The sequence below is a fragment of the Pleurodeles waltl genome, chromosome 12 (genome assembly GCF_031143425.1).
Source record: "Pleurodeles waltl isolate 20211129_DDA chromosome 12, aPleWal1.hap1.20221129, whole genome shotgun sequence".
Classification (NCBI taxonomy): Eukaryota; Metazoa; Chordata; class Amphibia; order Caudata; family Salamandridae; genus Pleurodeles; species Pleurodeles waltl.
Genome location: NC_090451.1, coordinates 458,775,745 through 458,786,415, shown reverse-complemented (window position 1 = coordinate 458,786,415; position 10,671 = coordinate 458,775,745).

Here is a 10,671-nt window from a genome sequence, read left to right as displayed (position 1 = left end):
GGATTCAGTATTATGCAAATCATTGTCTAAGATGTTTAACAATATTTTACAGAACGATGCACTATAAAAATACATTACAAATAGTACATTCATTTACTAGAACTAAAGGCAACTGGAATTGTATTCAAATATGGTTTACACGTCAACTCTTATCCAATTTTGTGTAGCTAGAGGACTCTTCCTCTTTGCACATTTCTCCACAGTTTAACGTCAATACATTGTGAAATGTGATCTCCCAACATGCACTCGTTTGCTGATAATATTGAAATCTACATATCCATTTCCATAAACCTTCTGCATGTTGTGTGGTAATAGATCAATTGCATGTGAGAATGAAGCTGAAAATCGCAGTAGGGATAATTGGCTGATCGTAAATTTTAAAATGAGTCTTTATGGTTGATGTCTCAGCAATAAACATCTGGCACGCGTGAATGAATGTTTCATAAGTATCGAGCCTACTATTAATGTGGGTTAGCAATGTACTGTAATGTTGGATCTGAGCTCAATTAGATAAATCATGAACAATAATGGTAGAAGTTAATGCAGCTGTCTAGAAATAATTTTGCATCTTTCTAATAACCTAGCTTAAAAACTGTGTTCTTTTTCAGTTATGAAGGAAACATGATGACATGTATTGATTTGGGGCATGCAAAGTGCAGTGCCTCTTTGTTTCAAGAACAACTGCATGGGACTTGTATATATTTATGGCTGACAAAGATAATCCAATCTACATGAGCAAATGTGGCTTTAATTATGGGACAATAATGCACTCTAAAGATAACCTGTAATTTCAGAACAATACTCTGACCTACACTATCATAATCAAGTCTCCTGGCTAGTCTATCTTACTGAGAATACCAGAGATAGGGTGGAAGATAATGACTGGAATGATGGAGAATGGACTCAGTGTATTAGAATTACCTGTCAGCACTTCAAAGCTTCCACCCAAATGCTTCTTAGGGAAGACACTTGGAATATCATAAACCATATAATACTTTTATTGAGTAGGATCACATCTTACCAGACACTGACCAAAATATCTACATTCATTGATTCTGACACTTTAGGCTTACTTTCATTGCACAAATTGATTCTGCAACATCTGCCAGTTCACCATCATAATACATGGTGTGGCTTTTTCCATTACATTCCTTGAAATGACCTGAATCTAGCATTCCTAGAGAGAAACCTTTTCAATTCATGTTATTTATAAAGAGAAACATTATTAAAAATATGTATCATGAAAACAAACAACAAAGCAGGTGCTTAGCCTGGCTCTTACCACAGAAACACAAACTTTTACAGAGAAGAATGTCACAAATGTTATTTCATGATAGATGTTTCAATCACTCTTGGTGTAATCTAGAACAGTGTGCTTATACTTGTTTTAATGAAAGAATTGAACACATATTATTAGTGATCTGCACCTTTTCTTTACCTTGACAGAAGCAACTTGGCCAAAAATAACCAATAATTTGAAGTTTCAGAGCTGATTTCCAGATTTAAAAAAACACTTTAATATGACTTTTGATATATGTTTGTATGAAGACAGCAACAAGATTTGTCATACACTTATTTTTAATCTTAGGTAATCTCTGCCATGATACAAATGTGACTGTCTATGCTGAGAAAAGCACCCTTTATGTGTCTGTGGTATAAACAGCCAGACGTCAGACACTGGGAATAATGAAAATAAATATCACAAAATCAATGAAGTCCAAAGTAAATGTAAATCTCAGCTATTTTTCATTGACTGTATGTTGCTATTCACTAAGGACTTGCAAAGGTGCCTACATGGCACAAATCTATGCAAAGCATTGATCTGATTCAACGTCCATTATAAAATACCACAGCTGCAGTGCAAAATTGTAAGTGCCTATTAGGACTCGCACTCACACACACACACTTCTTGCTGCTTCCTCACAAAATAAATCAGCATGCATGAAAAAGATGAAACATGTCATGAATGTGTTTACTGCACAGCAATTTCCTGTAACGTGAGGAAAATGATCTTCCGCCTGAAGACCGAATATTACATTGCATGTTTGTTTATATTGATAAAAGCAAGTGTTGTCCCATTTGTGAACTTTGTGCCAAGCGGTTTATGGGGACATCAAATTCCTCCATACGAATCACCAGAAGTGCTTGATGACTCATCACCAGCATGTGTCTGATGACTCATCACCAGCACAGCATCCACACCTCTCATGATAGATGACTCATCACCAGCACACCAGTCTATAAATAAAACTGCCAAGGTGTTTCCTGTGCTTGGTTTTGAGTCTTCCTTCGCTCGCAGGTGTGCCCTGTTCAGCTGAAGTTCTGTGATTCTTTCAGGTGTCACCTTTTCAGTGCGAGGTTTCATCGGAGCTTCCCTCTCTGGAGCAGATTACTTTTGCAGCAGCTGGAGAATTTATGAGCAGTATTCCATCTTCCTCAAATAATCAAAACATTCCAGGAGAAGTTGGTTCATGAGTAATTCCCCTCTCGCCTCCCTGTTTTCAGCTTTCTTGAGGTTAGTGACCTTTTGGTGCATTATAAAAGACATTTGTTGATACTGAGAAACCCGTGATACAAGACTATTTTTCAGAGACAGCTTGAGAAGTATTTTTGAAAGCAGCATTGAAGTTAAGTGTTGTGAACTCCTGAAAGCATCACTCAATATCTATGTGAACTTAAACATTTATTCTGATTGTTTTGGAGTGAGTCTATTGTGTGAAAAAGAATAACAAAAGGCAAATTCATAAGTTTGATTTTATAACGATTTTGTTGTGAGTTACAAAAGCGTGCCTAATAGTTGAGCAATCGAGCGCTAACAAGTATTGAGACTTTGCTGAAAGACTCAGTGATTGCCCAATTGAATGATAATAATTATTGTTATTTTGCTGAAAGACTCTGTGATATTTGTAGTTTTTTTGTTTTTGATTTGTTTTTGGTCTTAGAATTCCTGCACCAAGCCCTGAGGCAACTTTCTTAGAAGAACAGTGACGCTTCTTCCTGAACCAGTGTTTTGTTTCTCTTCCCTTCCCAAATCCCTGTTCCCTATCCCTTTCCCCCAGAGGTTATTCGCTTGTTCCCTGTTCATTTCAGATACGAGAGAATAGTGTTTAGGGGTAAGGGTTTTATTCACTTTGCTCCCCCGGAACCTGGAATTCAGGTGAGTGGACATGGTCTTTCAGTGCCAGTCAAGGGCCTGAGCATCCCTTGGCAAATCAAGGCCTATGAGGTTTATTTTTATATTACAGGTACCATCAGGACATTTTTATTCCATTTGTTGTGTGGTACTGCAAAACAATGATTGTAAAATAACTAATTTAAAAAACTGAAATATGTTTTTGTGGTAATGTCTTCAGCTCTAGATTGTCCTATGAAATATTCACATGTCAATCAGTCAATCAATCAATCAGGTATTTATAAAGCACAACTTACCACCCAGAGGGTCTCAAGGTGCAAGACACATTCCTTTAAAATTAAGGCTGCCCCCAACCTCGTCCAATGGCATTTTTTCAACACTTCATTCATCTCCTGTTTCATGCTATTCAGAATTGGGGAGATACACAAATCCATCTGCCATATATTAATGTTAAGGAGAGACCTAATGAATGGATAAATGGATATGATCAAAACATAATCACAAGTCACAAAACTATGTTGTATACTGTTGTTCTGCACCAACGATAATTTATATTAGGACATTGGAATTTTGACTGGTCCATTGAAGACAGTGGAGTAGCATTGGGCTATAAAATTTGCTAAAGGCCGACCACTGTAAATATTACAGTGCCCAAATATACAGGCTCTGCTTATCCCTCTGTATTGTTTTCAGGAAAATGAGAAAGACGAAGGCTGTTGGCAAAGACACACATGTGCCTTGATCTTTCCCTTCTTCAATGACACTAGAAGCATGGAAGGACAGTGGAGAATTATTCTCAGATCCATTGTCTCCCACTGCTCTTCCAAATAAAGAAAAACAGTTTGTCTCTGTGGATGTAGTGATACCTTTGAGTGGACCAAAATAATTAATATATTGATGTTCAAGCACTTTGTATATGCCTTTTCAACCTTGTTGGCGGCTTCATCAGATACCCATTGTTTCACAAAGTCTCCATTTAGACAGTAAGGTAATTCCATGCCGGTGTGTAGATTGCAATGTACATACAACCAATTGTGGAAACATATCGGATTTGAAATTTACACTCGAGTAAAAATAAAGTGTATATTGATGAATCTCCCATTGTAAATAAATAGGGGTAGGATGCATTAGTGCATTATATTTGCATGTGAAATAGGTGTTAAACATTGAAAGCTGTCTTTCCAAGTACTTTGCAATGGGTTCGGTGTTAAAAAAAGTTGCTAATGCTGACATTGCTTTTTAATTTGCCCAATTCTCGCTGCAGGTTCCTGCCTTGGAACAGCTGCTTGATATGCCGTACGGAGGCCTACTGAGAATACAACATATTACAATAAGAAAGGATGATTGCTTATTCTTGTTTATCTCCAGTTAGGGGCCCCTCACCTACTACCCCTAGCTCATTTTGAAAGGATTTCCCACATGGCCAGTGTGTAGTATTATGGCACTCGTCTCTGGGCGCGCAAGTTCTACAGTGCTAGATTTGAAAATGTACAACAATTTAGTCGCAAATCCGCCCAGTGGCTATTTCTATCACGGATTTTGCATTTATTTTGTAACCACAGAAAACCTATTGCATTTCGTAGTCTAAGATGTATAAGAGAACTGAGGAGAGAATCGAGTTTAAAAACACGTCACCTGTTCCTTAAACAGTGAAGAGAAATCTACCTACTTTATTCTTACTGACATTTCTGACCCAACTGCAACAAAACATTCAGTGTGGAATGGACCCCCAAAGCATGCACTTTCCTCGTTTAGTGCCATATGTGTACACACACATTTTCTTCCTAACACGTTTTTGCTTTCGGACTGCATATGCCACTCGCTATGAGGCAAGCGTAAAGTAATAGTAATGTACCAGTGCCTCCATAAATCTCAGAATTGGCTTAGCCAGTGCTTTGCTGCCCGTGACTGCGAACTGAACAACCTTGTATAATGTCCTACTTGAATGATGAGAGCTCTTGATTTAAAACGTAGACGTTCGCTCAGCAATACTGTATGCATGACTTGACCAAGGTCAGGACTCTCCAGCGAATGTGAAAGGAAAATGGCAGGCCCCTTCTTGGGCTGTAAGAATAGTCTCTTTCACAATCAAGGTGACATAACAGAAGTAGGTGATGGCAATAGTGTCACTGTCTGTTGAGCGCAGATCACTTTGCGAAGAGTAAACGTAAACTTTGAATGAGTTCCAAAATGTATTCATCCAATCAGGAAAATTATAACTGAGAAAGTATTTGTTTGATATTAATAGCAAGGTCCGATATGCCAGAATTGCAAATGCATTTATTATGAGTTAAATATTAGATTAGAGTAAATATATACTATTACAATTAACCCGCAGACATAAAATTGGTACAATAGAGCTTCGAACTGTGGAATTATTATTGCCTTGGTAGAACTTTTGAGGCTGTCAGTCAAATTCCATTTTGTCAACATGTTTGTAATTCATCCTTGCATTTGAGATGACCCTCTCTGCTTGATTGGAACTGAAATGATAAAAGAGGCATGAAGTATGGAAGACACTATTTCATACTGAATATTTTCCCATATTAACAGCAGAGAGTCCAGCTTGCACTTTATTTGTTTTTTGTCCACATTATCCATCATTATCGTTATGCGGTTTGGCGAGCCAATTCCTTTATTTATGAAGATAAAGTGCAATATACATCTGACAATCTGTGAACGTCACTTAGGGAAAATTAAACAATTCCATACACTTGCTAAACCAAGATATCTATTCTTCCGTAGTCACTCTGATACCTTGAACTTCTGTGTAAGATTAGAAACAGTTTTATAAGAAGGCCACGACTCTTAGCTTAATCTTGCTAATTTTGCCAAATTTATTTTATTTACTACACTTACATTGCTTATGTAATTTTCACTTGAGGAAGACTTGGTTTGATAAAAACAATTCTCAAAGAAACTCTCAAACTGGATGTTTGCTGCAGCCTCGCCTGTTGCCCCAGCAGCACTCACTGTATGACTTTAGAAACTAGGTACAAAACGCTGTTGTCTTGAACGTTTTTGCGCATAAGTTGATTAAAATGCTCTCACATTTGACCAGCAAAATAAAATTCGGCGACACCTGTAATTCTGGCAAGAATTGTGCATACTACTTGTGAAAAAAATCCAGTTTCAGTAACCTCTCATTTTAGTTTCATAAATGATTTGACTCTCGGATTGCTTAATCTTTTCATCACCAGGACAGAGGCAAGTATACTTTCCAATTTCCACTTAGATTACTTATGTCATAAATGGTACTCAATCAAATGTGGTGATGTTAGCATGGATTATGTGGTGACCAAAGGAATACTCAGAAATGGGAGCTCTTATTGAACTTTTCCAAATGACCTAAACATATAAGGTTAAGTATATCAATAATATTCATCAACATTCAGGAGTAGACGTGTTTGTGAAAAAAATATGCTCTCATAGCCTCATCATTATTTTTTGATTGGTGACTAATTTTCATCTTTCTTTCTGCTTAGGAAAATTGTGATGACACAGTCGAACCCATAAAAACATTTTTTTACAGCAAACTTTGTGAATTCAGAAGAGAATAACTTAAATTCGTCTCTCAAAATGTCCTTAAACAAATTACACGCGTCAATAAAATGTGTTGAAAATATAACTCACCTATGCATAGCATAAATGTTTCTACACATGTGTTGGCTCGTGAAAGTATTAACACAATATGATAGTTGGGTTGTATGTTTACTCCAGTCTGAAGGCTTCCACTTTTCATATATTCTCTTTGATACACTATTTATTTAGTGCAACACCAACGTAGTGTCCGCGGCGTTTTTCATTGTATAGCACAGACCTTTATATGGCACTGTAAAATGTCAACAAAATGTATCTCCAGGGAAAGTCATAGGCTTTGGAAAGTGTGACAGCACCTTTTATTTGGGTATTGGTATAATAACTACCACCTCAAAATGATCTACCTATTCAGCCTGATTCCCACTGACCAATCTTACTGAGCCCTACTATTGTACTAAGGCCCCCATATTTATACTTTTTTAGCACCGCATTTGTGTCATTTTTTGACTCAAAAGTGGCGCAAACGTACAAATTACAATTAGATTTTGTACGTTTGTGCGGCTTTCGCATCAAAAAATGATGCAAATGAGGCTCTAAAAAAGTATAAATATGGACCTAAGTGCCTAACGTATACTCTGTTCTGATGACCTGTCATGAAATCATCCTTGGTGAGCCCAACTGACCTTTAATGCAATTTTGTTGGACAGAAATCCCAATGACTACAAAATGATTGACTGAATGTCTCACAGCCCCTTAAATGGCATGACTTGCTCTGCACTAGCCTTGTGGGCTACCACCCTTATAACGTTAAAAAGTACAACCCTCGTGGACATAGCTCTTTCGCAGCCCTACTTGACTACATGGAACTGGCTCCTTCCTAGTCATTCTGGCTGCAATGTGATTGACTTCAACCAACTCAAAATCCTGCTGCGTGAATGGTGATGCCCCAGTTCCACAGGAATGGTTGTCACAATTCCACTGATGTCACATTCAAATTGCTTTAACCTGACCCACTTCCTTAATTTAAGGATGGCCTTGCCTCAGTGACATCCTTCTGCAACAACAAAAAGGTGATGGATGGAATTTTTACATTAATATTAGCCACTTGCAATTGCTTGGGTCGCATCCCAATCCATCTTTTTTCAACCACCATGCCACCTCATTTTGGATCCAGCCTGGCAGTTCAGTCTGGACTGTTCCCATTGGAGCAGGGTCAAGATTGATCTACATACATCTGGGTCCAAACTGAGGTGAAATGGTCTGCAAAATAACAATGGAATGGGATGCGGCCCTAGTATTTACCAATGACTGAGATTAATTCAGCTTTCCACCCATCACCTTTTGTATACTTAAATGTCAGCAACACTCTTCTGGCATGTAATTGCATCTGTCCCCGTGACACTGAGTTGGAAAGAAACTATATATTCCACAGATCTGTTTGCAAGTCACTCAACTATCAATAGCCAGGCCAAACTGAACAAGCCTATCACCAGCTCCATGCCAGCCCAATAGTCACATAGTTTGACTGGCTAACCCCAACTCTACTTGTTCATAATCTCACTAGTTCCAGTGAGCTGAAATGTGGCTTCCTTTGCTTCAGCACTACTGGCTTTCCTTGCACGTGTCTATATCTCAGGACCCACAACTTCCTTCTAGCTGTGTTTCAGGTCTATAAAGCCATTAAGCAAATAATGGCTTCCATGCCTTCTGGGCTGCCAGGTATCTGACTTTCTCCAAGCCTTAGTGACCTAGCATGTGACCGTCTAACACAACCCCAATGTGCTAGCATGAAAATCACTCTGACCCAGTCCACCTTGCCTGAACTATGACTTGCCTTGAAAATGCCCAGCTGCCCTGACATATGACTGTTTCTGCTTCTGTCCTGCTCATCTACTGTGTCTCTGCACCAAGCCTACTTAACTGCCATGCAGCTTGATATTGCACAACTCTTCTGACCTTGCACATGACTTGCATTGTTGTGTACTGATGGTCTTCTGTTGGCTCTGGTGCAGTCCCAATGAACTAGCATACTACCTGGAATATGATTTGCACTAACTAGTGTTAAACGGTTGTGAAAAGGCTCACACTTTCCCTAACTGATTTACCTAGTATGCAACTGATTCTTGCCAAATTACACTGACCAGTCTTGCACTTGGCGTAACCCAAACCCAACTAACATAGAATGTGTTTTGCTCTGCCCCAGTCCAACTGGCTAATCATTGAATTAGTTCTGCCCCAGCCGACTGAACCTCTGTGAGATTGGCGTTGCGCCAGACCAACTAATCTGCCATGTGACTTCCTCTGCTTTTGCCTTGCTGATCGGCCATGTGAGAAGATCTGCCTATTTCATGGACCTGAAACTGACTGTATCCCGGCACAGCACTGCTCTGTAAGCACCTGACCAAAATCCAGATGTACTAACCTGACTCTTTCCCAAACTTGCTGGCGATGACCTACAATGGCATGTCATGCTACTGGCTCTGCTCCTGACTTGTCCTGTCAACAAACAGGCTCTGCCTCAGCGTCTGTGACCTGACATGTGACTAACTCTATCCCAGCCCTATTGTTCTTTGTGAGACTGACTCTAACAATATCCCAATGTTAATACATGAAACTGTCTCTGACCCAGTCTAACATAGTAGACATTTGAATGGCTTTCTCTGTTCTAGTGATGGGGCACTTAACTGGCTGCAAAATCACCCCTGATGCCTTGCAAATGACAGATTCTGCTTCAGCCACCCTGTCCTGGTGCACAACTGGCTAAGGCCACGCTCCACTGATCTTCATGCATTTGAATCTAATCCAGTCAAACTGGCCTGCCATGTGGGAGACTCTGCCCAGCCACACTGACCTTGCATGGAACTGGATTACTGCAGCCCCACTGGCATGCTGTGTGATTTGGTCTGCGTCAGCTTTTTGGGCTTACCATGTGACTTACTCTGCCTAAGTCCACTGACTTGGTACAGCTCAAGTACTGCTCCTGTCTTTCTGCCATCCAGGTGGCAAACTCATCCCTTCTCAGCTTGTTTGAAATGTCACTGACGCTGCCCCAGCCCCCATGACTTCACATGAATCTTTCTCTCTCTCAGACAAACTGGCCTGGCATGTTACTTGCTCATCTTCTGCTCTACCGACTTGGCATGAGACTGGCACTACCAAAGTCATACTAGTTTGCCATTCATCTTACTCACTGCACCAGCCCTATTGGTTTGCCTTACACTTAGTCTCTAATGAATCGCCACATGATTACCAATGAGCCTGCCCCTGCTCTGCTGATCTGCCATATGATTGGTTGCTATCCATCACTGTCAAGATGCTCTGTGATTGGCTCTATGACAACACTAGTGACCTAGCGACATATCACGTGACTAGTTCTACTCCAGCTCCATGGACCTGCTTTATTGCTCTCCCTCCCCAGCCCTGCTGACCTGCCATAGGACTGCTTCTTCCCTTGTCCCAGTGCCGTGCCACAAGTTATTCTGTGTACACGCATTAACGACCATTTCTGTGAATGGCTCTTCCCCAGCCTCACAGGCCTGCCATGTGATACCCTCTACCCCAGCCCCGCTGACCGGGTGCATGACTCGCGGCAGCGAGTGAGGCTGTTGTGACAGCAGAAACATTGTGATTAGTGAGCAATAATATAAGGCGAAAAAATCAAAAATTTAATTTAATGAAACTAAAAATAAACTATTGACTCTAGTATGTTGTTTTGAGTGCCAGTCAACTGCAAAAGAAACATTTTATTTGACCTTTTTTGTACGTGTACCCGTAATGTAAATAAAGTACTTTGAAATGTTGAGTCAGGGGAATCAGACCTCCGTCCTGCACTTGCACAGGACTCAAACCTAGTGGGAAAAATCTTAACGTAGTTTTTTTTATTTATGTCCTTCTTTGACCTATCCCTGCTGTCCTGCCATCCACCTAGTTTGCTCCAGCCCAGCAGCCATCTTGTGATTGGCTCAAGACCAGCTCTTCTGGACTGCCATGTGTTAGGC